At 46.9% G+C, this 25,061-nt stretch overlaps 1 long non-coding RNA gene across 1 annotated transcript; it reads right to left on the reverse strand.

Annotated features, from left to right (window-relative positions):
• Nucleotides 1-584: 584 nt before the first annotated feature.
• On the reverse strand, nt 585-9,465 carry LOC140404790 (uncharacterized). Its single transcript, XR_011938580.1, has 3 exons — nt 9,329-9,465; nt 1,656-1,676; nt 585-603 (listed from the first exon to the last, which is right to left on the reverse strand). It is a non-coding gene; the product is annotated as an uncharacterized lncRNA (long non-coding RNA).
• Between the last annotated feature and the right edge of the window lie 15,596 nt (nt 9,466-25,061).

A 25,061-nucleotide genomic window follows, 5' to 3' on the forward strand; every position in this document is an offset into this window, starting at 1 on the left:
ATAACTTCACCCTGTTCCTCGATGTTGACCAGCAGGCATGTTGGAAATATTTGACACAGCTGATTGGATAGGACTATCTCATTTTCCATTAAAAACATCCAGCTCCCGGACTATTCCAGCCAATAGTCTGAATAACTTGCCCCGATGTTGATCATTGCCTTCACTGCTGAGTGTAAACAGGTTGGGGATGTAAATACGGTTTACCATGGGTATACTCACAGTTGCTCATTCAATACGGTTCATTCATTCCCTATCTTACAGGAATTATAAAAGGAGAGGTTTTCCTTGGCAGGACCTAAAGTTTGCTGTAATCACTTTTCATAGGATCAGCTGAAACTCTCAGCAACAACAATATTTGAGAAATACTAATTTCTACTGCTTTCTGGAGGACCAAAATACATATTTTCTTTGGCAAGTAATTTTGAGAACAGCAAATTCACCAGTTCATACTTTGTAGTGAGGGATTAGATGTACTGTACTAATGTATTGAAGGGATTGTTTGGCTATCATCAATATTTATTGCTCCAACTCTGTCACTGTACTTGTTGGAGAGTGTAATATATAAAATTAATGACAATACTTTACCTGGATAAATATCGCAATCTGTGGAACAAACAGATTGACGTTAACATTGTTTGCAAAGAATGAATTGGGAAACAACATTTACACAAACCAATTCAGTAATCGGTACCTTACACATTGCACAGTTCTTGGGTTATAATTTCTTTTCCACATATAGAAGGAACATTGCTGTGCATATTTTCTAAGCAGTTTACTGATCCTTACTCGTGATTCAGGTGAATATCTAAGTATCTTGCACTAAAGTACAGAGTATTATGTATATTTCCCTCCTTCAGGATTATAACAGTATATATATCATTCACATTTTCATAATTTCAACTGATTTAAGTTCATTTTAACTCCAGAACAGGTAATGTACAAACTATGTGACATTCCTTTGTCTGATATTCACCACAGCGTGTCGCTGTTCATTGTGACAAAAATGGAGGAACGCTAATTATTTATCATTTTGCTAAACTATCAAGTTGTATAAATTTGCATGTTTGTCTGATTAACCCATACCCAATACCACAGAGCATCACTAAATTAAGTAGCTGTGGCCATCATTGATTGTTTAGAATGATATGTTCCCATGCTGCCTGGATGTTGACATGTCCAGCAGTTAACACAATATATTAGGCATATTGTGACCATTGATTTTATTACAGTCCTCACACAGTGTGGGATAGAGATGCAGTTCACCATGGATTTCCCCACAGTCGGTGTGTTCAAATACCTTTTGTGTCCTCCTATCGGGATCACAAAGTGAGAGCCTGGATTGATAGGGCAGGATCTGAAATTTGCTGCTATCATATTTCATGGGGTCAGCTGAATATTTAGTTAATTAGAAAGCTTGGTTGATGTAATTTCTGCAGCATCTTCTCATAACAGAAACATACTCAATTCCTGACCAGTAATTTCGATAATAGCAAATAAACCCCATGAGTACTGTGTAACAAGGGAGTCGATGTCAATGTGCAGGGTGATGGGGCAGTGGTGGGGTTTGTGATTGGCTGTGAACAACATCTTATATTATTCAGTGTCTGTGTCCTTATTCCATGTTGAGAAACTGATCAGTAAAATTGAAACAATACCTTTGTCGGAGATTACGTATGCTGTGGAAGGAATAGATTGGTGTTAACATGTTTTGAGAGAATGTATTAGAAATCCACATGTTCAACACAATTAGTTCTAAAACTGGAATAATAAATGGTGCAAGGATTATGGGTAGGTGTTGCTCTTTCAAAAATTAAATTAAAATTACGAATCATAATCATTTTATTTCACTTTATTAATTTCCCATCCGTTCGCAGATGAATATCTGTCTTGCATCAATGCAGAGAATAAAATATAAAATTCTCTCCTCACCTTTTACAATTGATATAAACATTACCATTCATATTCACGTCATTTGAACTTGCTTAATGCTTTTATTTATCCTCGGATTATTTCTGGGTAATCCAGCATGATTTGTGTGGAATTCTTCACTCTGTTGTTTTAAAAATCTAAATATGGTTAAAAAAAAACCAGCACTGTATGACAACAGTGCAGCGATTTTTCTATATATTTGATCAATTTGCTTTGCGGTCTGGTTAATGGTCACTAGGCAGGGCAGAGTTACGTGAGTAACTCAGAATGTTCCTGACTGGATAGAATTACCTGTTCAAGTGGCACCTGCTTGTTGACCATCAGCTAAGTTGGAAATATTTGACCTCGCTGTTTGGGGAGAACTATTTCTATTGACGTTAAAACATGCAGTTACTGGCCAATCCTAGCCAATCGGCTGAATGGCTTCTCACTATATAGACCATTGCCTTCACTGCTGATTGTACACAGGTTGGGGAGGTCTATGCAGTTTGCCATGGGTTTTCTCACTGTCTTCCAATACTGTTAGTTCATTCGCTGGGCGGGATTCTCCGACCCCCCGCCGGGTCGGAGAATCGCCGGGGGGCGGCGTGAATCCCTCCCCTGCCGGCCTCCAAATTCTCCGGCACCGAAAATTCGGCGGCGGCGTGCCAACGACTCCGGCGCGGGGCTAGCTCCGCAAGGTGAGGGCTTGGCCCCTAAAGGTGCGGCTTCTCTGGGGAAGGCGCGGAGGATGATGACGACTTGTTGTAAGATAAGCTGCTCCTAACCTTCCAAGGTAGTCTGACTCCTGTCATTTAGATAACGGACCGCAGCCGGCTGGATGATCTCTGGTTATACCACGGGGACACCTCCACATTATTTTTTTCGGGGGGTGGTGAGGGGAGATGGAGCCAGGTTTGGGTCGTAGACTGAGGCTGTCTCATACTGTGGCCGTCATGGCCTGTTGGATGTGCATGGGTCCGATGTGTGCTAACACCATAGGCCCACATCCAACTCCAGTCCAACCTTCCCACCCATGGGCAGACAGTGAAAGGCAGCTGGGACTGGTGCTGCAAAAGTGTTTAATGGTGTGATTGTACAATTAGTATTCCCAAACCCCTGATGTTTGGAAGACTGTGTTGAAAAGGTGGGACAAACAAATTTTGTTTCCAAACTTGTCTTACTTAAAGGATATTTGGCAAGTACTTTTATCAGACAGGGTGAAGAGATTTTGGCTTTTGTGGCGTCTAATGGTCTGTGTCAGTTTAAATGAATGTAGTTCGGAATGAAGAATGCCCCAGCAACATTCCAAAGATTAACCAACAAGGTCATGTCCGGACTAAACAATTGTGCCGTGTACACTGACGATTTTGTAGTGTTTAGTCAAATGTGGAAGAAGCATTTGGAACATTTAAAAGAATTATCGATCGACTACAGGAGGGTGGATGCTGGTTGCTGCCTTCGGTCATACAATTCCTGGTCAGATCGCCCCACCGCAGGTGAAAACGAAAGCTTTGGGGAGTTTCCATTACGGTCAACGAGGAGAGAAGTCCTGAGATTTCTGGGCATGAGTGGTTTCAACCAGAAATCTGTATTTCAGAATCACAAAGTGGGAAGCCAGAGGGTGTTTTTTCGTGTGCAGGGTCTGAAATTTGTCATTATCATATTTCATCGGGTCAGCTGAATCTCTAACCTGCTGCAAATTTTGGGGAATGCCATTTTCTGCTGTGTTTTGGAGAACACAAATATATTTTGTTCCCTGGTGAGTAATTTCAATGTATCTTATTGAGTATTAATGGTATTTAGTAACGAGTAAGGTTTGAAGTTCAAAGGCTTTAGAAAGCAAAGCCATCTTTTCATATTGTTAGTTCATTTTTTTAAGGGGGAGGTGTGATGAATGTCGGAATTTCATATATAAATATAGTATTATATGTACCTGGTGCAGTAATGGTTAAACGCCTGGGTTGGGGTGTGTATTTGATTGCTGCAGTAATGTTGTTAAAAATCCTGGTTTGAAAGGCAGCTAGACTTTGGGGCTACAGAGGTGCAATGAAAATATTGTAAAAGTAAGATCATAATTTATTCCAGCCATGGATATTGTTTGCCAAAGCAAGGCTGATGGAATTTTGTTTCTAGAAATATTCCCTGGGGATGAAATAGAAGCATCGCCATTAGTCAGATGGTCATAACCCAGTTAGTGGGATCGAGATTATGTGGTTAATGGGAAGAGCCGGGGGCTGAAGCAGTCAGGTGTTGAGTTTAGCTTAGATCTGTCTGTGAACAGGCGAGCAGTTTCTGGAAACGTAGTGCGTTTTGACCTATGTTTGCACAGGCTAGCAGCTTCTGGAGAAACAGTTCAGTTAAAAAGATTTGACTGTGAACAAAACATGAGCTTTTTGCCAAATGCTGGGAAGTTAAACAGTAGCTCGACACAGGCAAGGACCTGCGGGCTGGTCCCTGAAGGATCTCTCTCTATCAAGGCAGTTTGTCCAAGACATCTCGAGAAAGGAAGTATTCTGGGTATGCTAACTGTATTTAAAAGTGGGTGATGAGGTTCTGCTTTATTGGCGATAGAAAGATGGTAGTTATTATTTTATTGTGAAGCATTGTTTCACTGGTAATTGTAGCTATATGTTTGTGCTGTTAAATGTAGTTTTAATATTGTGTTAATAAGAAAGCTTGTTTAATACACCATATCCCGATTTGTGTGTGGAATCACTCCTGGAGTCTTTCCTCGCAGTCTTACAAATTAAAAATAAAATATTAGGGGTTCTGTCCGGTATCCTAGTAACTGTTGGGGTCTGGTCCAGGATCGCAATAGGACCAGATGGTTAGCTAAACGGATTTGGTCGCTATTGCCAACTGAAGAGAATTTACACTTTTAACAGTTTTGGAACATGTTAGAAGCAGCCAGTGAGCGTGGAATGGTGCAGCGAAGGGATTTGGATTTGGGTATTATGAACAATTTTACTAAGAGTGCTTGTATTATTCTTTCTAGAGATTAAAACAGACAAAAATTGATTATTAAATTCTCAGGACTAAAATACATACCATATTGGGAAGCACCATAATGGTCTGCCAAAAGAAAATAATTCATCTCGGTTTCCATGAATCATGGATTGATTTGAATCTTTACAAACATTTACATAAAGTGCTGAGGTAATAAAAGTCTCCAGCACAGAAAAGGACATTCGGCCCATTGCGTCTGCGTTGATCAAAAACAACCACCTCAGTTTGTTTTATTTGCTTTTGGGATGCCCCCCCTCAGTCTCCTCTGCTCCAAGGAAAACAATCCCAGTCTATCCAATCGCTCTTTGTAGCTAAAACTCTCCAGCTCAGGCAACATCCTGCTAAATCTCCTCTGCACCCTTTCCAGTGCGATCACGCCCCTCTTATGTGGATTCCAGATCTGCTCACGATCCTCTAGCTGTGACCGAACCAACATTTTATACAGTTCCAGCATAACCTCCCTGCTCTTAAACTCCGTGCCTCAGCTAATAAAGGCAATTATACCCTATAACATCTTAACCATTGTATCCACCCACCCTGCTGCCTCAATTGACGGGTGTACATGCACATTGAGGTCCCTCTGATCCTCGGTGCTTCCCAGGATTCTAACGTTTATCCTGTATTCCCTTGCCTTGTTTGTCCTGCCCAAGTGCATCACCTCACACTTATCCATGGTGAATTCCATTTGCCACTGATTAGCCCATTTGACCAGCCCGTCTATATCCTCCTGAAATCTGAGGCTATCCTCACTATTTACCAGCCTGCCAATTTTTCTCTCGTCTGCAAACTTACTGATCAACCGTCCTACATTCAAGTCTAAATCATTTATATAAACCACAAACAGCAAGGGACCCCGACACTGATCCCGGCGGAACCCCACTGGACACAGGCTTCCAGTCAGAAAAACACCCCTCGACCACCATTTAGGGGTGGCAGGGTGGCACAGTTGTTAGCACTGTTGTCTCACAGCGCCAGGGACCCTGGTTCAACTCTTCGTGCCTTGAGTTACTGTCTGTGTGGAGTTTGTATGTTCTCCCCGTGTCGCTGTAAGTTTCCTCCGGTTGCTCATGTTTCCTCCCACAGTACAAAGATGTGCAAGTTAGGTGGATTGTCCGTGTTAAATTACCCGTTAGTGTCCAGGGATGTGCAGATTAATCTATTGAGTTACGGGGATAGAGTAGGGTGGACGGGGGAGTGGACATGGGTAGAGTGCTCGTTCGAAGGGTCGGTACAGACTCGATGGTCCAAATGGTCTCCCACTGCCCTGTAGATATTCTATGAGCACCGTCTGCTTCCTGCCACTCAGCCAGTTCTGGATTCAATCATCCACATTTCCTGGACTCTTACCTTTGCATTCAGTCTCCCATGTGGCACCTTATCAAAAGCCTTGCTGAAGTCCAGGTGGACCACATGATGTATTGCCCTCAACTACACACTAGTTTACGACTTTGAAAAACCCAATTAGGTTGATCAGACATGATCTCCCCTGAACAGAACCATACTGACTGTTCTTGCTTAACCCCTGCCTCCCCAAATGCAGATTAATTCTGTCTCTCAGAATTGCTTCCAATAGTTTCCCCACCATTGAGGTTAGACTGACTGGCCTGTGTTTATCCCTTCCTCCCTTCTTGAATAATGGAACCACATTGGCTGTCCTCCAGTCCTCCGGCACCTCTCCTGTGGCCAGACAAGAATCGGAAATTTTTTGCCAGCCCGCGCTTCACTCAACAGCCTGGGATACATTTCATCTGACCCTGGAGTTTTGTCGACTTTTACACCTGCCAACCTACTCAATACCTAATCAAGTATTCATTTAGAATCCTACCTACATCCTTCGGCTCCACACACAAATTACCGCTGAGGTGCTTAATAGGTCCTTCTCTTTCCCTGTTATCCTTAATGTACATGGAAAACAATTGAGGATTTTCCTTTATTTTATCTGCCAGTATCCTTTCATGTCCCCTTTTTGCTCTCCTAATATCATATTCTAGTTTGTACTTGTACATTCTCTACACCTCCAGGGCTTCTGCTGTTTTGAGCGCTCTATATATGTCATAAGCCTCCCTTTTCTTTTTATCTAACGCTGTATATCCATTGATATCCAGGGTTCATTGGATTTACTGGTTCCACCCTTTTTCTTCATTGACAAATGTTGACCCTGTACTCTCCCTATTTCCTTCTTGAATGGATCCCACTGTCGTGTCACAGATTTACCGAAACGTGTCTACTCCCAGTCCACTCTGGCCAAATCATATCTGATCTTATTGAAATCGGCCGTTCCCTAGTTCAACCGTGTCCTTTTCCATAACAATCTTGAATCTAATGAAGATTGCTTTCATGTCAAATGCAAGTCCAGGACCACCCCGTCTTATAGAGCCTTCTACGTTCAGGCTTAAAGAAATTCTGGTTGCATTTTAAGAATTATGCTCCCTCTAAACCTTTCACACTATGACTACCCCAGTTAACGTTGGGGAAGTTGAAAGCCCCTACTATCACTACAGTATTCAGCACCGCTCTGAAATTCGCCTAGATATCTGCCTTCTATTTCTCTCGGACTGTTAGGGGGCCGATAGAACACGCCCAGCAATGTGATTGCTCCTTTTTGGTTTTTAGGTTCTACCCATCAGGCTTAATTTGAAGAGCTCCTTAAGATGTTGTCCCTCATTACTGCTGTAATTGATTCCCTGATCAAAATTTCAACACCCCTTCCTCCTTTACCTCTTTCCATGTCTCGCCTGAAGATCCTATATCCTGGAAGATTGAGCTGTCAAACTTGCCCCTCTCTCAACCATGTCTCAACGAGATCATGCCCATGTTCTAATTTGTGCCCTCAACTCATCTGCCTGGTTCCTCATGCTCCTTGTTTTTGCATTAAAATAAATACCACCAATCTTGTCAAACTCCCTTGTGACTTGATTGGTCCAGAACATCTATGCCTTCCTGACTCTCTCGCTGTCTTTTCTAATATTGGCTGAACATCTCCCTCTGCTGAACCTTTTCTCAGGACACCTCGCAGTCAGTGTCACAGTGAAGCGCTTTAGGAATGGTGTCCTCACAGTCAGCATTGCAAAGAAGCAGCCCGCGAACAGTGTTCTTGCAGTCAGCGTTGCAAAGAAGGAGTCTTAATTTTTAAAAATGATTTCTTTTGGGGGGAAAAAGGGGTTAACGGAGAAAAAACACAAACAAATAAAAGTCAGGGTCAAAATAATAAACTAATATCAGAAAGTATTATATATTTTGCTTCCCTAATTAATTTATTCAATCCAAAACATTTGGAGGACATCTACAAGCTGTGTAACATTACCCCCTCCACTAATTAATGCAACTGTTAAACGTTAAGTCGGAAAGGAAAAGTTCAATCCTGTAGGAAAAGGACTCAGCAGTCTTTATCCATGATGATGAAGCATGCAGTTAGATTAATTTTGCATTGATGTCTGGTTAATTATCACATCTCAGGGCAGGACAGACTTGTGCAGTTTCCAAGTCCTTGATTTATGTAATTACATACTCACATTATACTCGGATGCCCAACTCCACCTGCTCCTTCCGCAGAGTCCTTTAAATGTTTCCCAATCCAATACTTACCAATTCCCTTTTGAAAGTTCCTCATGAATCTGACTCCGCTGGCCTTTCAGGCAGCACATTCCAGATCACAGCAACCCGCTGTGTTAAAATATGTTTCCCCTCTGCTCCCTTTACAACTTATCTCAAATCATGGCCTCTGCTTACCGACCACCCTGCCAGAGGAAAGAGTTTCTTTGTTACCCTATCAAATGCTCATAATTCTGAACATTTGGATTAAATCTCCCATGGACATTCTTTCCCCTGAGGAAGGACATCCCAGTTTATCTCGTTACTCTTCATCACTGAAGTCTTTACATTGAGCACAGTTACTGCTGAAGAATATTTGGGTAGAATGCTTCCTCCAGTTGCAGTGGCAAATTCTCTATTGTAAATTCAAAATAATTCTGGGAATGTGCTGCCCCCGTTCTTTCGCCTGGTCATTCGCTGATCGCAGCAACTCACTGTACAGAAACAGTTGTCGCATTTTCCCTCTGGTATGTTTGAGAATCAGTTCAATCTGACTTCTCTGGTTACTGCCAGTGGAAACAATCTCTCCTCATTTACTCCATCAAGTCCCTTCATAACTGATTCCCCCTTAAAATTCTCCACTCTCAGGAGAACACTCCCAGGTTCTACAGTCTCGGGCATAACCCAAGTCCCCCCTGGCCCTGTGACCATTCTAGTAAAGAGCCTCTGCCCTCTCTTCAAGGTTTTGACATCCCCTCGAAAGTGGCAGAACCCCATCGAGAGGCTGCAAGCTCCACACCGGACACTTGGAGCTCTGTCCAGAGGCTGCAAGGACAGGTAAAACAGTATTAAAAGAGAGGCAAAGCACATTGCTCCCTACCTGCCAAGAGCCCCGCCATGTGGGCGAAAAGGAGAAGTAGACTCAGGTACTTCATGGTTGCGGTGAGTTGTTTGCCTCTCTGTGAGGTGTTTGTGCACTGCGGACTCTGGGCTTATATACATTATCAGACCAGCACTTCTGACCCTGTAAAGCAGTTCTGGCTCGGTTTTGAACACATGCTATTCTGTTCTCACCATGAATCAGCCTTTCTGACAAGCGTGACCAGGATTCAGTGAACACGGAATGAAATGTCAGCCAAAAGATAAGACATTAATTGCAGCACTCAGTTCAATTTTTCAGCCATCAACCCTGGCTTGCCCAACCAATCAGAATCGAGGGGCTGAAACGAGGCTCCTGAGGAAGACTGAAAACAACAAAGGCTCCAATTCTGTGGTGAAGGGTGGAGGAGGATGGATCTTGGGATTCATGGTGTTGGGCAAACGTTTGACAGAATAGTGTCTACACGTGGAGCAGTTTATCCACCCAAGCTACAATAGAACAACAGAAAACCCAGTTCATGGAAAGATTTCTCCATAATGATTTCTAAATCCTAAAGGGAGGGAGCCATGAACCTCTTGCAATGTGGAAGGGCAATGCGAGAAGGGGAGTGTGTCAAGTCCAGTGTTGGTTTCACTTTTGCTTCTGAGCAGAGCGCACGCAGACAACTCTGCTGCACATCCTCAAGTTGTAGAACAAATGCCCAGGACTGTTGGGAATTCCAAGTCCAGGTCTCATGCTGAATTTAAAGGTCTCGCTGACAAGCCCCAGCTGGGTATGCTGTCCACCATCTTGTACGAAGCCCACGGGGAAATCGATCATCGATCCCCCGTGCTCCTCGTGAGAGTTATCCACACACCCTCATCTCCAGGTCAAACAGTGTCCGCTCATTCCAGATTCCCCCCCGAGTGGAAACATCCTCTCAGCATCTTAAATGTTCTTAACATCACCTCTAATACTTCCAAATTCCATGATAATTGGATCAACCTGCACAAACATTCCTCAGAACACAACTCTTTCAGCTCAGTGAACCTTATCTGAACTTAGCTTAAATGCAAGTATATCCTTTCTGAAGTAAGGTGGCCAAAGCTGAGCACCTTACTCTGGGTGGAATCTAATACACCGTGCTCTCGGTGTAATCTCGGGGCAATCCTGTACAGTTGCACCAAGCTGTCCATACATTTGATCCTGCTTCCAATGAAGGCCAGCATTTGAAACCAGCTGAAGATGGGTTGGGCCTACAATAGTCCCCAGAGGAACTCATTCAGTGACATTCTGGAACTGATATGATTGACACCCAATAACCACAATCTTGGTGCGAGGCATGACTCCAACCAGCAGAGAGTTTCCCCACTGACCTCAGTTTTGCTCGGGCTCCTTGATGCCACACTCGGTCAAATGTTGCCATGATGTCAAGGGCAGTCACCCTCACCTGACCTCGAGAATTCAGCTCCATTGTCCATGTTTGGCTGTAATGAGAACAGGATCCGAGTGGCCCTGGTGGAACGCAAACTGAGAGTGAGCAGATAATTGCTGAGTAAGTGCTGCTTGATAGCACTGTTGATGACACCTCCCATCACTTTTCTGATGATTGAGAGGAGACTGATGTGTGGTATTTGGCTGAGTTGGAATTGTTCTGGTTTTTGTGGACAGGTCATAACTGGCAATTATCAACATTTGTCAGGTAGATGGCAGTGGAGCAGCTGTATCAAGTAAATTGGCTCAGGCGCAGCGAATTCACCATCAAACATTTCAAAGGTAGGTCCAATACTGGGTTTGATTCAGTGTAAACGTCCCTCTGCACTGTTTCCTGAAACAATCCCAGGCTACAACACAGGGCTAGATACAGAGTAAAGATGCTTCAACATTGTCCAGTTCAGCGTAATATCAGGACACTGACTACGGTCTCTTAATCGCTTCTTTTTCAGGGAAATATCCAATGTCTCTCAGACCCCTCCAATTTGAAAGATATCTGCAGTCTGACTGATCTCTCCCAAGCCCCAATCTCTTCGGGTGCTATCTGTACACTGATTGGTATCACTCAATCCCCCTGTCTCTCAGTGAAATCTCTACACTGACTGGTATCTCGCAGTCCTCTCTCTCAGGGAAATATTAGTGCACTGACTGGGGTCCCTCAATCCCACTCCCTTAGAAAGGAAGGTGAACACTGACTGGTGACTCTCAGTATGTCTCCCTCCAGGAAATATCAGTACACTGACTGGTGTTTCTCAGTCCCCTCTCTCACAAGGGAAGTTTTGCACATGAACTGGTATCTCTTAGTCCTCTCTCTCTGTCTGGGAAATATTTGTATACTGACTGGTGTCTCTCAGTCCCTTTCTACACTGACTGGTATTTCTCAGTGCCCTCTCTCTCGGAGGGCTATCTGTACACTGACTGGTATTTCTCAGTGCCCTCTCGCTCGGTGGGATATCTGTACACTGACTGGTATTTCTCAGTGTCCTCTCTCTCGGTGGGATATCTGTACACTGACTGGTATTTCTCAGTGTCCTCTCTCTCGGAGGGCTATCTGTACACTGACTGGTATTTCTCAGTGCCCTCTCTCTCGGTGGGATATCTGTACACTGACTGGTGTTTCTCAGTGCCCTCTCTCTCGGTGGGATATCTGTACACTGACTGGTATTTCTCAGTGCCCTCTCTCTCGGTGGGATATCTGTACACTGACTGGTATGTCTCAGTGCCCTCTCTCTCGGTGGGATATCTGTACACTGACTGGTATTTCTCAGTGCCCTCTCTCTCAGAGGGATATCTGTACACTGACTGGTATTTCTCAGTGCCCTCTCTCTCGGTGGGATATCTGTACACTGACTGGTATTTCTCAGTGTCCTCTCTCTCGGTGGGATATCTGTACACTGACTGGTATTTCTCAGTGCCCTCTCTCTCGGAGGGCTATCTGTACACTGACTGGTATTTCTCAGTGCCCTCTCTCTCGGTGGGATATCTGTACACTGACTGGTATTTCTCAGTGCCCTCTCTCTCGTTGGGATATCTGTACACTGACTGGTATTTCTCAGTGCCCTCTCTCTCGGTGGGATATCTGTACACAGACTGGTATTTCTCAGTGCCCCTCTCTCGGTGGGATATCTGTACACTGACTGGTATTTCTCAGTGCCCTCTCTCTCGGTGGGATATCTGTACACTGACTGGTATTTCTCAGTGCCCTCTCTCTCGGTGGGATATCTGTACACTGACTGGTATTTCTCAGTGCCCTCTCTCTCGGTGGGATATCTGTACACTGACTGGTATTTCTCAGTGCCCTCTCTCTCGGTGGGATATCTGTACACTGACTGGTGTCTCTCAGTCCCCTCTCTCTCGGTGGGATATCTGTACACTGACTGGTATTTCTCAGTGCCCTCTCTCTCGGTGGGATATCTGTACACAGACTGGTATTTCTCAGTGCCCCTCTCTCGGTGCGATATCTGTACACTGACTGGTATTTCTCAGTGCCCTCTCTCTCGGTGGGATATCTGTACACTGACTGGTATTCCTCAGTGTCCTCTCTCTCGGTGGGATATCTGTACACTGACTGGTATTTCTCAGTGCCCACTCTCTTGGTGGGATATCTGTACACTGACTGGTATTTCTCAGTGCCCTCTCTCTCGGAGGGATATATGTACACTGACTGGTATTTCTCAGTGCCCTCTCTCTCGGTGCGATATCTGTACACTGACTGGTATTCCTCAGTGTCCTCTCTCTCGGTGGGATATCTGTACACTGACTGGTATTTCTCAGTGCCCTCTCTCTCGGTGGGATATCTGTACACTGACTGGTATTTCTCAGTGTCCTCTCTCTCGGTGGGATATCTGTACACTGACTGGTATTTCACAGTGCCCTCTCTCTCGGTGGGATATCTGTACACTGACTGGTATGTCTCAGTGCCCTCTCTCTCGGTGGGATATCTGTACACTGACTGGTATTTCTCAGTGCCCTCTCTCTCGGTGGGATATCTGTACACTGACTGGTATTTCTCAGTGCCCTCTCTCTCGGTGGGATATCTGTACACTGACTGGTATTTCTCAGTGCCCTCTCTCTCGGTGGGATATCTGTACACTGACTGGTATTTCTCAGTGCCCTCTCTCTCTCAGGGAGATATCTGTACACTGACTGGTATTTCTCAGTGCCCTCTCTCTCAGGGAGATATCTGTACACTGACTGGTATTTCTCAGTGCCCTCTCGGTGGGATATCTGTACACTGACTGGTATTTCTCAGTGCCCTCTCTCTCGGTGGTATATCTGTACACTGAGTGGTATTTCTCAGTGCCCTCACTCTCGGTGGGATATCTGTACACTGACTGGTATTTCTCAGTGTCCTCTCTCTCGGTGGGATATCTGTACACTGACTGGTATTTCTCAGTGCCCTCTCTCTCGGTGGGATATCTGTACACTGACTGGTATTTCTCAGTGCTCTCTCTCTCGGTGGGATATCTGTACACTGACTGGTATTTCTCAGTCCCCTCTCTCTCTCAGGGAGATATCTGTACACTGACTGGTATTTCTCAGTGCCCTCTCTCTCGGTGGGATATCTGTACACTGACTGGTATTTCTCAGTCCCCTCTCTCTCGGTGGGATATCTGTACACTGACTGGTATTTCTCAGTGCCCTCTCGGTGGGATATCTGTACACTGACTGGTATTTCTCAGTGCCCTCTCTCTCGGTGGGATATCTGTACACGGACTGGTATTTCTCAGTGCCCTCTCTCTCAGGGAGATATCTGTACACTGACTGGTATTTCTCAGTGCCCTCTCGGTGGGATATCTGTACACTGACTGGTATTTCTCAGTGCCCTCTCTCTCGGTGGGATATCTGTACACTGACTGGTATTTCTCAGTGCCCTCTCTCTCGGAGGGATATCTGTACACTGACTGGTATTTCTCAGTGCCCTCTCTCTCGGTGGGATATCTGTACACTGACTGATATTTCTCCGTGTCCTCTCTCTTGGTGGGATATCTGTACACTGACAGGTATTTCTCATCCCCTCACTCTCGGTGGGATATCTGTACACTGACTGGTGTCTTTCAGTCCCCTCTCTGTCTCAGGGAGATATCTGTACACTGACTGGTGTCTCTCAGTCCCCTCTCTCAGGAAGATATCTGGACACTGACTGGTGTCTCTCACTCCCCTCTCGCTCTCAGGAAGATATCTGTACACTGACTGGTGTCTCTCACTCCCCTCTCGCTCTCAGGGAGATATCTGTACACAGACTGGTGTCTCTCAGTCCCCTCTCGCTCTCAGGGAGATATCTGTACACTGACTGGTGTCTCTCAGTCCCCTCTCTCAGGAAGATATCTGTACACTGACTGGTGTCTCTCACTCCCCTCTCGCTCTCAGGAAGATATCTGTACACTGACTGGTGTCTCTCACTCCCCTCTCGCTCTCAGGGAGATATCTGTACACAGACTGGTGTCTCTCAGTCCCCTCTCGCTCTCAGGGAGATATCTGTACACTGACTGGTGTCTCTCAGTCCCCTCTCTCTCAGGGAGATATCTGTACACTGACTGGTGTCTCTCAGTCCCCTCTCTCTCAGGGAGATATCTGTACACTGAATGGTGTCTCTCAGTCCCCTCTCTCTCAGGGAGATATTTGTACACTGACTGGTGTCTCTCAGTCCCCTCTCTCTCTCCGGGAGATATCTGTACACTGACTGGTGTCTCTCAGTCCCCTCTCGCTCTCAGGGAGATATCTGTACACTGACTGGTGTCTCTCAGTCCCCTCTCTCTCAGGGAGATATCTGTACACTGACTGGTGTCTCTCAGTCCCCTCTCTCAGGGAGATATCTGTACACTGACTGGTGTCTCTCAGTCCCCTCTCGCTCTCAGGGAGATATCTGTACACTGACTGGCCAGACTCTCCTGATTTAATATTTTCTTCTTCTACTCATCTCTTATTTCTCTCATCAGTAAATGTCTTTCATTCCCACTCTTGTCTTAGGAATCCTCCCCTTCACTACAGCTGTGCAAGCTCTTTTGCCCACAATCAGTGACCCCCTCAATACACAAACTATTTTTCTCTGTTTCAGTCTGAAAACATCTGGATCAAAATATTCCACACAGGCACAACACCCGTTCAAGAGTAAAATTCCCTCCACATTGTTCCTTTCAGGACAGATGGAACGCTGAGACAGACTCAAATTTCTTCTTTACGTTTTTCCAAAGATTGAGACATAGTCACTTTTCAATTTGATGTTAAGCTACTAATTGTTCAATCGCACTGCAGAATGCAAGTTGTCCTGTTCGCTATCCTTCAAGGATGCCACGTCAGCGAATGTCTGCTCCCTCCCTCACCCAAACGTGGCCCAACAAATATTCATGTGAGCCGGTATAACGTTCCAAATAAATGGCCTAAGAACACAATGAAATGGGATAAACTGTTCTCTGATCATCTCGGTGATACCAAGGGGTGATTATGAGATTTGTGGCATTCAGTCAGGTTCCTTCGCCAAAGTGCATCCAGCAACGTGGCACATTGTGAGTGCCACCTGGCAATGGGAAAAGGGAGAATGTGTCGCAGGTTTGAGAAGAAAAGCCCAGCTTTCAAGCCTTCCTGCATTCAGCTCCCCCTTCCGGGACCCCACCCTTCCAGAGACCCCTTCATACCAGCCCTGTACCATCCTATCATGGGCATGGACCCCTCAGGCCTTGACCTTTGGCCCAGCCACTCTGGCAGTGCTCCTGTTGGCTTTGCTATGCTGCTGGGCACCTTGGGGAGTGCCAGGGTGGCAGTGCCAATGTGCCAGCCTGGCAGTGTCCACATTCAAGGGGGAGGGCTGGGGGGTGGCCTCCGATGGCCTGGGAGCCATTTCCCCTGGTTCACGTTCGTGTAGACTAGTCCTGAAATGCACCTGGCTGGGGTCTCCCTGGGGAAGCTGGTTGATGCCAGGAGCCCACTAAATCCCGTGTCAGCATGCCTAAGCGGGTCTGAAACCTACTTAAGCGTGCGAGGCTTGGCTCGCCATTGTGGGTGGGACCCTAATCCCAAGACCTGGGTAGATCTTGTGAGGTGTACTGGCTGTCTGGAAGCCTGCAGGAGGCCACTTCTGGCACCTACCAGCTGCGTTATGGTCCTGTCCGGGCGCAACATGACTGGCAGATCGTGTCCATTGTCTCTTTCACCAGGATTTCCAAACTTTACCTTTGAAGATCGGGGGGTGCAATGTACCCGAATGGGAACAAAGTCAGTTGGCAAGTGCGTTTAGCTGGGTGTTTCCCACCGCTCGGAGAGGCAAGAAACACCACGCTATTGAGCGCCCACTTGGGTAGATCCGGGGCCTCAGCGGGGAATGCCCTGACGAGGCTGCACTTAGTCTCGCTTTCGTGATTACCATTTTCGGGTAAGCGGAGCTCATCAGTACAGGAGATCGAGTCGCCATTAAAAATGGCTTTGTGATCTCTCGGCCCTACAATGCAACCCCCCAACTCACCTATAAGGGGGTCCTCATGCCGATAATCTGGGAGAACTTCATGAGTGTCATTCCGTTTGGTCCCCATTTGAGAAGACCAGCACTGAAAGGAGCTTGCCCGAGATCCCCAAGACAAAGGGGTTAGATTCCAACGCCTGCATCGTGGAAGAGCATGTTAGAGTGAGCTATCTCAGTCTCATATGCAGGCTTGCTAAAAGGTGAAGCAAATCGCAACGTTCCATGTTTGCTCTCGCGAGGTGAGCCGGCTGCATCCCGGGAGAGGGACTGCCTGGCATCTACCGGCCCGGAAGGGGGGCCCGAATGCAGGAAGGCTTGAAAGCTGGGCTTTTCTTCTCAAACCTGCTACACATTCCCCCTTTTCCCATTGCCAGGTGGCACTCACAATGTGCCACGTTGCCGGATGCACTTTGGCGAAGGATCCTGACTAAATGCCACAAATCTCATAATCACCCCTTGGTATCACCGAGATGATCAGAGAACAGTTTATCCCATTTCATTGTGTTCTTAGGCCATTTATTTGGAACGTTATACCGGCTCACATGAATATTTGTTGGGCCAAGTTTGGGTGAGGGAGGGAAGGAGGGGGAATATGTTCATAGAGGGGAGCTTTCCGAGTGTGAGGGCACTGGAGGAGAAGTTTGGGTTGGCGGGGGGAAACAAATTCAGGTATCTGCAGGTGCGCGACTTCCTCCGTAAACAGGTGTCAACTTTCCCGCTCCTACCGCTAAGGGGGATTCAGAACACGTGAGTTTCCAGAGGGTGGGTTGGAGAAGGGAGTGTCTCGGACATTTACAAGGAGCTTATGGGGTCAGAGGAGACGCAGACCGAGGAGCTGAAGCACAAATGGGAGGAGGAGCTGGGAGATGAGATAGAGGATGGTCTATGGGCGGACGAGTTGAGTAGAGCCAAAACGTCCACAACATGTGCCAGGCTCAGCCTGATACAATTCTTGGTCGTTCATCGGGCTCACATGACAGTGGCCCGGATGAGCAGATTCTTTGGGGTTGAAGACAGGTGTGCAAAATATGCGGGAGGACCAGCGAACCATGTCCACATGTTCTGGGCATGTCCGAAGCTTAGGGGATTTTGGCAGGGGTTTTCCAGATGTCATGTCCACGGTGTTAAAAACAAGGGTGGCACTGAGTCCAGAGGTGGCGATTTTCGGGGTGTCGGAAGAGCCGGGAATCCAGGAGGAGAAAGAGGCAGACGTTCCGGCCTTTGCTTCCCCGGTAGCCCGGAGACGGATACTATTAGCCTGGAGGGTCTCAAAGCCCCTGAAGTCGGAGAACCGGCTATCGGACATGGCTAGCTATCTCTGTTTGGAGAAAATCAAGTTTGCCTTGAGAGGGTCACTGTTAGGGTTCACCCGGAGGTGGCAACCGTTCGTCGACTTCTTCGCGGGAAATTAATCGTCAGGGGGTGGGGGGGGGGGGGGAGTAGTTTAGATCCCGCGATCAGGGCCCACCGATCCGCGGGCGGGCCTGTGCCATGGGAGCACTCTTTTCCTACGCGTCGGCCGTGTAGGTCTCCGCGATGGCCGACGCGTAGGTGACCCCCCGCTCCGCATGCGCGGGGATGACATCAATAGAGTATGGGGTTAATAAGGGTGGGACGTGTACGAGAGGGAAAAGGCTTTTGCACTCTGTTTATGGTTTCATGTATACTGTTTATTTTGTTGTTGCTATACCAAAAATACCTCAATAAAATGTTTATTAAAAAAAAAGTAAGGAGATGAATAACCAGAGGGCATAGAATTATAGTAAGGGGCAAATTTAGAGAGGATTTGAGAAGCTTCCTCTCCCAGAGGGTGGTGGAATCTGGGACTCGCTGCCTGAAAGAGCTGTGGAGGCCTGTGTCCAAGACGGCCATATTTGCGTTACCAGTCGCTTTCGTTTTCTGGCACGTTGGTGCTTGCTATTTGCAGGTGCTTTCGATACTGGTTGGCTGGTGGTATGCGGTAGTTCTCCCTGTCTTTTCTTCTTTTTCCTTTCCATTCTCGAGACACTGTGAAGTACTCTAGTGTGTCTCCTGGTTGTCCCCTTTGAAGCAGCCCCTGGCGCGGCCCTGGCCGTTGTTGTGTGTCGATGCGTGTGCAGAGGTTTAAGCGTGTCCTGATCTCTGGGCGGTGTGACCATGCCCCTGTCTGCGGCCTCATCGACATGCAGGAGACATTCGGGTTTCCGGTGACGGCGTGGAGAATGGAACTAGGGTTGGCGGTTTCACCTCTCCTTGGCGTGCTGGAGCATCAGTGACTTGTTCGCCATCACTGGAGATGCCTCTGCCCTGTCGCTGAACATCACCGGCTTCTGGTACCTCCGATGTCTATTTTCTTGGCATCACCACTCATTTTCCATCTCTTCCTCTTTAACAGTACTTTGTGAGTGCACCTTTCTTTTTGCTTTTAGCTTTTGAAGCATTTGATTTACTGCTGCTGGCCTGCTCTTTTGGCAGGCCTGGCTGCTGTTGCTGCCACTTGGACATGTCGTCCCGACCTTGTAGGCTGTGGCGGTCTGCTGAAATCTTCAGCTTCAGCAATTACCTGCAGCGCCTCACACCGTAGCTGTGCTGGCTCTGCCGGCTGCACCTCACCTGCAACGTTGGGCATTGCCCCCGTGACTTGCACTTGAGCTGCAGGTGGTGGGCCCTCGTCACTCGAGACGAGACAGACGATTCCTGGGTCAGACACATCTGAAGACGGTGGTACCAGCTCGTTCTCATCCTGCTGTGTCGCTGTCTTCTGAAATGGCCACCTGCGCTTCAAGCTCACCGTCCCGTGGATTGGCTTCCTGTAGTGGGGAGTCCACAACAGGAATTAATTTGTGTGCACGTTATGTGCCAACATCTGGAGCCAACAGCTCCATAATCGGACCAACGCCGTCAATGACAAGCTTGTTCTTGGTGAACTGCCTCTCTTCTGTGGAATCTGACACAGTCCCGTCATTTATCGTCCTTTGGCCAGCGCCATCTCGAGACTGTCGCCCTGCACAGAGTCCAGCACGGTCTGGGCAATCCCCCCATGGTGACCTCGCCATTGCCTGCAGACCACCAGAAACGTGCCGCTGGAACCTCAGCTGTGCTGCTGGAGAAGAGATGTACAAGCAGCTCATCGTGTTCAACATAAGACATAGGAGCAGAATTCGGCCACTCGGTCCATTGAGTCTGTACCGCCATGCAATCATGGCTGATATTTTTCTCATCCCCATTCTCCTGCCTTCTCCCCATAACCCCTGATCCCCTTATTACGCAAGAACCTATCTATCTCTGTCTTAAGGACACTCAGTGATTTGGCCTCCACAGCCTTCTGCGGAAAAGGGTCTAACAGATTCCCCACCCTCTGGCTGAAGAAATTCCTCCTCATCTCTGTTTTAAAGGATCGTCCCTTCAGTCTGAGATTGTGCCCTCTGGTCCTAGTCTCTCCTACCAGTGGAAACATCCTCTCCACGTCCACTCTATCCAGGCCGCGCAGTATCCTGTAAGTTTCCCCCCTCATTCTTCTAAACTCCAACGAGTACAGACCCAGAGTCCTCAACCGCTCCTCATACGACAAGCTCTTAATTCCAGGGATCATTCTTGTGAACATCCTCCAGACCATTTCCAAGGCCAGCACATCCTTCCTTAGATACGGGGCCCAAAACTGCTCACAATACTCCAAATGGGGTCTGACCAGAGCCCTATACAGCCTCAGAAGTGCATTCCTGGTCTTGTATTCTAGCCCTCTCGACATGAATGCTAACATTGCATTTACCTTCCGAACTGCCGACTGAATCTGCACGTTAACCTTTCGAGAATCGTGAACAAGGACTCCCAAGTCCCTTTGTGCTTCTGATTTCCTAAACATTTCCCCATTTAGAAAACAGTCTATGCCTCTATTTCTACTTCCAAAGTGCACAACCTCACATTTTTCCACATTGTATTCCGTCTGCCACTTCTTTGCCCACTCTCCCAGCCTGCCCAAGTCCTTCTGCAGCCTCCCTGCTTCCTCAATACTACCTGCCCCTCTACAGATCTTTGTATCATCTGCAAACTTAGCAACAGTGCCTTCAGTCCTTTCTTCCAGATCATTAATGTATATTGTGAAAAGTTGTGGTCCCAGCAACGACCCCTGAGGCACACCACTAGTCACCGGTTGCCATCCTGAAAAAGACCCCTTTATCCCCACTCTCTGCCTTCTGCCAGTCAGCCAATCCTCTATCCATGCCAGGATCTTACCCTTAACGCCATGAGCTCTTAACTTATTTAACAGTCTCCGATGCGGCACCTTGTCAAAGGCCTTCTGGAAATCTAAATAAATAACGTCCACTGGTTCTCATAGATCATAGAATTTACAGTGCAGAAGGAGGCCATTCGGCCCATCGAGTCTGCACCGGCTCCTGGAAAGAGCACCCTACCCAAGGTCAACACCTCCACCCTATCCCCACAACCCAGCAACCCCACCCGACACTAAGGGCAATGTTGGACACTAAGGGCAATTTATCACGGCCAATCCACCTAACCTGCACATCTTTGGACTGTGGGAGGAAACCGGAGCACCCGGAGGAAACCCACGCACACACGGGGAGGATGTGCAGACTCCACACAGACAGTGACCCAAGCCGGAATCGAACCTGGGACCCTGGAGCTGTGAAGCAATTGTGCTATCCACAATGCTACTGTGCTGCCCACGTGTTACTTCCTCAAAGAACTCTAACAGATTTGTCAGACACAAACCCCCTTTGACAAAGCCGTGCTGACTCAGTCCTATTTACCATGCACTTCCAAGTACTCCACGATCTCATCTTTAATAATGGACTCTAAAATCTTACCAATGACCGAAGTCAGGCTAACCGGCCTAAAACCTCCCGACTTCTGTCCTTCTTAAACAGGAGTGTTACATTAGCCACTTTCCAATCCTCTGGGGCCCTTCCTGCCTCCAGTGATTCCTGAAAAATCACCACCAATGCCTCTACAATCTCCTCAGCTATCTCTTTTAGAACCCTGTGGTGTAGTCCATCCGGTCCAGGTGACTTATCCACCTTCAGACCTTTCAGTTTCCCCAGAACCTTCTTCTTCATGATGGTCACTGCGCTCACTGCCCCCTAGTTCTCCTGGAGCTCTGGCATCCCACTGGTGTCTTCCACCGTGAAGACTAATGGAAAGTAACTATTCAGTTCCTCTGCCATTTCTTTGTTTCTTATTATTACTTCTCCAGCTACATTTTCCAGTGGTCCAATGTCTATTTTTGCCTCTCTCTTACCTTTTAGAACATAGAACATAGAACATTATAGCACAGAACAGGCCCTTCGGCCCTCAATGGTGTGCCGAGCATTGTCCGAAACCAAGATCAAGCTATCCCACTCCCTGTCATTCTGGTGTGCTCCATGTGCCTATCCAATAACCGCTTGAAAGTTCCTAAAGTGTCCGACTCCACTATCACAGCAGGCAGTCCATTCCACACCCTAACCACTCTCTGAGTAAAGAACCTACCTCAGACATCGCTCCTATATCTCCCACTCTGAATCTTATAGTTATGCCCCCTTGTAACAGCTACATCCACCCGAGGAAATAGTCACTGAACGTCCACTCTATCTATCCCCCCATTATCTTATGAACCTCTATTAAATCGCCTCTCAGCCTCCTCCGCTCCAAAGAGAAAAGCCCTAACTCCCTCAACCTTTCCTCATAAGACTTATCCTCCAAACCAGGCAGCATCCTGGTAAATCTCCTTTGCACCCTTTCCAATGCTTCCACATCCTTCCTATAGTGAGGTGACCAGAACTGCACACAATACTCCAAATGTGGTCTCACCAGGGTCCTGTACAGTTGCAGCATAACCCCGCGGCTCCTAAACTCAAGCCCCATGTCAATAAACGCTAACACACTATAGGCCTTCTTCACGCTCTATCCACTTGAGTGGCAACCTTCAGAGATCTGTGGACATGAACCCCAACATCGCTCTGTTCCTCCACATTCCTCAGAACCCTGCCGTTGACCCTGTAATCCGCAATCAAATTTTTTCTACCAAAATGAATCACCTCGCACTTATCAGGGTTAAACTCCATCTGCCATTTTTCGGCCCAGCTCTGCATCCTATCAATGTCTCTTTGCAGCCTACAACAGCCCTCCACCTCATCCACTACTCCACCAATCTTGGTGTCATCAGCAAATTTACTGACCCACCCTTCATCCCCCTCCTCCAAGTCATTGATAAAAATCACAAATAGCAGAGGACCCAGCACTGATCCCTGTGGTACACCGCTGGTAACTGGTCTCCAGTCTGAAAATTTTCCATCCACCACCACCCTCTGTCTTCTATGTGATAGCCAGTTACTTATCCAATTGGCCAAATTTTCCTCCATCCCACACCTCCTTACTTTCTTCATGAGCCGACCATGGGGAACCTTATCAAACGCAACTGCTCTACCTTCATCTACACACTTAGTTACCTCCTCAAAGTATTCAATCAAATTTATGAGGCAAGACCTACCCTTCACAAATCCGTGTTGACTATCCCGGATTAAGCTGCATCTTTCCAAATGGTCATATATCCTAACCTTCAGGAGCTTTTCCATTATCTTACTGACCACTGAAATAAGACTAACTGGCATATAATTACCAGGATCATTCCTTTTCCCTTTCTTGAACAGAGGAACAACATTCGCCACTCTCCAGTCCTCTGGCACTATCCCTGCGGACAGCGAGGACCCAAAGATCAAAGCCAAAGGCTCTGCAATCTCATCCCTTGCCTCCCAAAGAATCCTTGGATATATCCCATCTGGCCCAGGGGACTTGTCGATCCTCAGGTTTTTCAAAATTGCTAATACATCCTTCCTCAGAACATTTACTTCCTCCAGCCTACCCTCCTGAATCGCACTCTCATCCTCAAAAACATGGCCCCTCTCCTTTGTGAACACTGAAGAAAAGTATTCATTCAACGCCTCTCCCATTTCTTCTGACTCCATGCACAAGTTCCCACTACTGTCCTTGACCGGCCCTCCCCTCACCCTGGCCATTCTTTTATTTCTCACATAAGAGTAAAAAGCCTTGGGATGAATTTCTGTTGTGCCTCCCGAATAACCCACAAAACCTCCAAATTGCTGTTCCATTGTCTTCCCTGCTAGGCTCCTTTTCCAATCAACTCGGGTCAGCTCCTCCCTCATGTCTTTGTCGTTACCATTATTTAATTGTAAACATCGTCTGTATACCCCGTCTGTTCATGTGCCGATCCAGGTAAGTCTTAAAGGTCGCTAACGTACCTGCCTCAACCACCTAACTTGGCAGTGCATTCCAGGCCACCACCCCCCTCTGTGTAAAAAACCTCCCCTGCACATCTCCACTGAACCTTTCCCTCCCTCACCTTGAACTTGTGCCCCCTTGTCATCGTCATTTCCACCCTATCTATACCCCTCATAATTTTGTAAACTTCTATCAGGTCGCCCCTCAGCCTCCGTCTCTCCAGGGAGAACAATCCCAATGTGTTCAATCTCTCCTCATAGCCAGTACCCTCCATACCAGGCAACATCCTGGTAAACCTTTTCTGTACTCTCTCCAAAGCCTCCACGTCCTTCTGGTAGTGCGGTGACCAGAATTGGACACAGTATTCCAAATGTGGCCAAACCAAGGTTTTATATAACTATTACATAATTTTCGAGCTTTTCTACTCGATGCCCCGTCCTATGAAGGCAAGCATGCCCAATGCTTTTTTCACCACCATTCCCACCTTTGCTGCCACTTTTAAGGATCGTGGCCCTGCATGCCCAGATCTCTCTGTGTCTCTATGCTCCTGATGGTTCTGCCATTTATTTTGTAGCTCCCACCTGAATTGGATCTGCCAAAATGCATCACCTCGCATTTGTCCGGGTTAAACTCCATCTGCCATTTCTCTGCCCAATTTTGCAGCCTATCTATGTCCTGTTGTATTCTCTGACAATCTTCATCATTTTCCGCAACTCCTGCAATCTTAGTATCATCCGCAAACTTGCTAATCAGACCCGCTACGTTTTCTTCCAAGTCATTTATATATATTACAAAGAGCAGAGGTCCCAGTATTGATCCCTGCGGAACACCACTAGTTACAGACCTCCATTCGGACAAACACCCTCCCACTGCTACCCTCTGTCTTCTATGGCCAAGCCAGTTCTGACTCCATCTAGCTCGTTCACCCCTGACCCCATGTGATTTAACCTTATCAAATGCTTTACTAAAGTCCATGTAGCCAACATCCACAGCCCTTCCCTCATCAATCAGTATTGTCACCTCCTCAAAAAATTAAATTAAATTAGTGAGACATGACCTCCCTCGTACAAAACCATGCTGTCTGTCGCT

Source organism: Scyliorhinus torazame, chromosome 31 (genome assembly GCF_047496885.1).
Source record: "Scyliorhinus torazame isolate Kashiwa2021f chromosome 31, sScyTor2.1, whole genome shotgun sequence".
NCBI classification, from domain to species: Eukaryota; Metazoa; Chordata; class Chondrichthyes; order Carcharhiniformes; family Scyliorhinidae; genus Scyliorhinus; species Scyliorhinus torazame.